Source organism: Apium graveolens, chromosome 5, assembly GCF_009905375.1.
Source record: "Apium graveolens cultivar Ventura chromosome 5, ASM990537v1, whole genome shotgun sequence".
Taxonomy (NCBI): domain Eukaryota; kingdom Viridiplantae; phylum Streptophyta; class Magnoliopsida; order Apiales; family Apiaceae; genus Apium; species Apium graveolens.
This window is the reverse complement of record NC_133651.1, coordinates 64,604,246-64,609,469: the sequence shown is the minus strand read 5'-3', so window position 1 is coordinate 64,609,469 and position 5,224 is coordinate 64,604,246. Positions and strand designations below refer to the sequence as shown.

At 37.4% G+C, this 5,224-nt stretch overlaps 1 non-coding gene across 1 annotated transcript; it reads right to left on the bottom strand.

Moving 5' to 3' along the window:
- Positions 1-715: 715 nt before the first annotated feature.
- LOC141662170 (small nucleolar RNA R71) lies at positions 716-822 on the bottom strand. Its single transcript, XR_012550297.1, has one exon. It is a non-coding gene; the product is annotated as a small nucleolar RNA R71 (small nucleolar RNA).
- Between the last annotated feature and the right edge of the window lie 4,402 nt (positions 823-5,224).

The window sequence follows — 5,224 nt, the reverse complement described above, 5'->3', positions numbered from 1 at the left end:
ACTCATATACTTGCGTGTATTATTAGCACGTGTTTAGCGACTAACAAGTTTTTGGTGCCGTTGCCGGGGGCTGCAGTGTTAATAGATAGTTTATGTGCTTTCCATCAGTGGTCGTTAAAGATCATTGACTCGGACATTGTTACTTATCTGTTTCCTTGTCTTATTTCAGGTACTCTAGCGAGGGTGTATGCATATGCGTTCGCGTACTCATAAGAGAACACTGGATAAAGCCGAGGAAGAAGTTGTGGTAGTTCGTAAGGAAGTTTTTGAGGAAGAAAAGAAGGTAGAAGAAGAAGATAAAGTCGAAGAACTAGTTGTAGTAGCGATGGGAGATCAAGTAGAAAATCTGAAGGCTTTGATGGACTATTCTCAGCCTAAGATTAAGGATATTCAGTTAAGCATCATCAGACTGGCCATCAGGGCTAACACTTTTGAGATCAAGTCAAGCACGATTCAGATGATACAAAACTCAGTTCAGTTTGGGGGTTCTCCTACTGAAGACCCCAACATGCACATCAGGGATTTTATCGAGATCTGCGACATTTTTAAATTCAATGATGTGACTGAAGATGCTATCAAGCTACGCCTGTTCCCATTCTCTCTGAGGGACAAGGCTAAGTGCTGGTTACACTCTCTGCCAGCAGGATCTATCACCACTTGGGAGGATCTTGCGCAAAAGTTTCTCACTAAATTCTTCCCCATGGCGAAGACTACTACAATCAGGAATGCTCTTACCCAGTTTGCTCAGCAAATAGGGGAATCTCTGTGTGAAGCTTGGGATCCATATAAGAAGATGCTAAGGAAGTGCCCACACCATGGCATGCCTTATTGGATGATTATTAATTGCTTCTACAATGGATTGGGTGCTACTTCTAGACCCATGCTTGATGCAACATCAGGAGGAGCCTTGTGGGTTAAGAGCTATGATGAAGCTTATGAACTTATTGAACTGATGGCTACTAATGAATGCTAGAATCCTTCCCTGAGACTGACTCAGGGGAAAGTCGCAGGAATTCTGGAGTTGGACGCAGCTACTGCTATCGCTGCCCAACTTAAGGCTTTGACGATGAAGGTGGACACTTTGGATAATTATGGAGTAAATCAAATCGCTAGTGTCTGTGAGCTTTGTTCTGGTGCCCATGAGATTGATCAGTGTGCAATTTCTAGTGAATCAGCTCAGTTTGTGAGCAACTTTCAGCGATCGCAGAAACCAGTGCTAGCCACGTATCATCCCAACAACCACAATTATCCTAATTTCAGTTGGAGTAATGCTCAGAATGCGGTTCAATAGCCTTATCAGCAGTACCCAACTAAACAGTACAACCCCCTGGTTTTCAGCAACCACAGTATGCACCTAGAAAGCAACTCCAGCTGTAACAAGCCAATGAAAAATCTGAATCAGAGGAGTTGAAGCTTATGTGCAAGAGTCAAGATATTTCTATCAAGACCTTGGAAAATCAAATTGGGAAAATTGCCAATGCCTTGCTAAATCGTCAGCCTGGTACATTACCTAGTGATACTGAAGTTTCAGGAAAGAGGGAAGCTAAGGAGCAGGTAAAGGCAATCACTTTAAGGTTTGGAAAGGTTGCGAATCCCGAACAAACTCAAGAGTTGAATGAAAAAGTTGGGGCTGAGAAAGAAGTAGTGCAGTAGGACGAAGAAGTGGGACCAAGGAAGAGTACTGTTGAGCACACTCCGCCTGAGGGTAATACAGGGGAGAAACAGATCTATCCTCCACCGCCTTTTCCCAAGCGGCTGCAGAAGAAAAAGCTGGACAAACAATTTGAGAAGTTTCTGGAGGTGTGCAAGAAACTTCATATCAACATACCTTTCGCCGAGGCTCTCGAGTAGATGCCTAGTTATGCAAAGTTTATGAAAGGTATTCTCTATCGGAAGGTGAAGCTAGATGATTTAGAGACAGTCACTCTCACGGAGGAATGCAGTGATGTGCTGCAACAGAAGTTGCCTCCGAAACTTAAATATCCAGGAAGCTTCACTATTCCATGTGCTATTAGAAAAGTGTCTTTTGACAGATGTTTATGTGACTTGGGAGCTAGCATCAATCTGATGCCTTTGTCAATTTTCGAGCAGTTGGATTTACCTGATCCCAAACCGACTTATATGACCTTGTATGTAATAACCCCAATTTTGGAGAAATTTTGAAACCCTTATGAATAGTGTTTTTGCTGAACGAGAAAACTTTTCATGCCACACTATGTAGGGGTTCTGTTATTAATCTTATGGGATATTATTAGTACTCTATGTGGTATATAAGTGTATGTAAAGATCGTTAGAATCCAATTCCGAACACTTTGATTTTTCCCGGAAATCCACAAGATACGGAGAGAATTGAGTATAAGGTAACAGGATAAAAAGGATTTAAATTAAAGGATTATAAGAGAGGATCATAGAAGGAATACAATATATTGAGAAAGGTTAAGGGAACCTAAGTAATAAGATCTCGGGTATGATCCCTCAAACGATAAACGAGAACGAAAGATAAGCGAACCGTAAAACAAATAAGTGACCAAGAGACAAGCTTGTACAAGAAGCCAGGGACTGTGACATCATCAAACCACAAGGTGTGGACAAGTGGGAGCATTATGACATGTGCAAGGTGACATATGCATGACAAAAAAGGAAGGAGATGTGGTGACTTTTTAACCACACAAAATCAAAGGCAACTAGGTAATTTACTAAATCAAACACAAAAACAAGCCAACCAAGCCAAGCAAAATCATTTTTCATCAAAATCAAAAAGCAACCAAGGCATGGTTCATCTTTGCTCTCGGCTTTTTACTATTCAAAAGAGCAAGAAATTCAAAATCAAAGATCCAAGCTTCCTAAATTGGTGAGTTAATTCCCTAATCATCTTCATGCTTAGTTAGGGCTATATCATGAGTTTAAGCCATCAATTCCTTCTCCATCTTCTCCATTTAATCAAAGAAGAAGACTATGAATAGTGTTTTCAAGTTTTTAACTTGAAGTTTTTCTTGTTTTCTTGAAGATCCAAGCATTCTTAAGACTTCTCAAAGCTTCTTAAGGCTCCTAGCTCCTCCCACCACTTCAAGGAAGGTATACCATCTCCAAACCCTAGATTCCTATATATTATAAGATGATTTTGATTAGTAGGATGATATTGTAGCTTGTTGTTGTGATTAGAGTTTGGGATTTGAAATGGTAGTGAAATGGAATGGTAAATGTTGTGGTTTTGATTAAAAGAACTTAAGTATGATTAAAGTTAAGTTTAGGCATAAGTATGAATGATTAAATTGAATTGGTTGGGGTTGTTATGATGTGATAAGGATGGATGTTGGTTGTATGTTGGATTTGAGGTTGATTTGGGATGGTTTTGAATGGTTTAAAACATTGGAAATCGCGTAAACATAGCCGTCGTAACGTCCGATTTTCTTTAGACTGTTTTGTGCATAACATTAGGACCCGAGGACCCCCTGCTAGATTGTGACCACTGCCATTTTTAGGTAGCTCATGTTACGAGCTTCGTTTTGATATGTAGTTCGTTCGATTCCGATGCACGGTTTAGGAGAAACGACCGTTTCAAGTAACGGCGTTTCGCGAACGAAACTTTTCCCCTCGCCTTACTTTGAAACATAGGTTAAAGACCAAAAAGGGTTAATTAATGTATGAAACATTTATGGTAAGTGTGTTAGGCAGTTGGTAAGACACTCGTGAAGGAATCGCTTTAAAACTCATAAAGGTTAAATTATTAAAAATGGTAGAGCCGAGGGTACCCGAGTGACTTAAGCGAATCAGTGAGCGCAAAACAAGCGTTAGAGTCTAAGTTAGTTAAAGTATAGATTTACAAGTGATTTTGGTTTAATTCCAACTTACTTGTTGTTTATAGGTTACCAGACTCGTCCCGAGCCTTTTATCACCCCAAGTCGCTCAGGCAAGTATTCTATCCGTTATACTGTTGTTGTGATGTATACACTTGTATATGCATTATCTTGCGATAGATGCATGATGTTTATATTAGCAAATGTTGCAATATATTGAAGCATGCTGCTATGGTATATATATGCATGCCTGTTTCATATTCTTTCCATATATAATTGTTGATTCAGTTGATAATACCTATACTAGAGAATAGCGGTAATTTGCATATACCCTTAGTACAGGGACCCAAAGGTGAAAATATTTTCTAAAACCGAGAGTCGAGGATCCCGAGTAGATTTTGTATATATGGATATAAATATATATATATATATATACTTATATATATATATATGGTCATAGTTTTCAAAACTATTAATCGAATAAGGTTTATTCGATAACTTTAACTTTATTTTATTATTGAATATTATTTAGAATATTATTCGAAGGCGTATGACTCCTTTATATTAAATGAATATTATTTTGAATATTCATTCGAGGACTTATGACTCCTTTTATTTTATTAAATGAATATTATTTTGAATATTCATTCGAGGACTTATGACTCCTTTTATTTTATTATCTGAATATTATTTGAATATTCATTCGAGGGCTTATGACTCAGTTTATATTGTTTAATGAATATTTTTGAATATTCATTTGAGGATCTATGACTCCGATTATTTGCTGAGATTTGTTCTTTATTTTATTAAAGAATAAGGTGTAAATAATCAAACTTATTTTCGATTATTCAAATAAAGATAGTACTTTCATATAAGTATATCTTTGGTTATTTAATACTCGTTTCAAGTATAAGTTTTAATACTTTTACTTCAATTATTTTTATAAATATTATTCTTTATGGGAATATTATTTAAATAATAATATTCAGTCATTTTCTAAATATTCTGGGGACTGATTTACTTCATTAAATCAGCTTTACTCCAAACACTCTATAAAGTGTTTTCGAGTCTTCAAAATGATTTTTAAAAGTTAGAGCGGATCCCAAAACTCATTTTTATATTTAAGATCTTCCTTTTAAGGGGATTAAATACTCGCTCAAAACCTGAGGGATCCGGCTCTGTGGTGTGTTTTATATTCGCAACAAGGTTGCTGTTTTGATAAATGAATTGATTACTTACCCAACACTCGGGAAGTAAAATTCTTGGAACAAGTTAATCCATTAACAGGCATCGCTTGGGAAATATCGGTGAGTTCTCCTTTCCAAATAGATACGACTTCTTGGTGGAGCCGTATCAACAAGTTTCTACTTGGGGAAAGTGGGGACGAGCTTTACGTTTCAGAGTCATGGATTTCATCTGAACTAGGA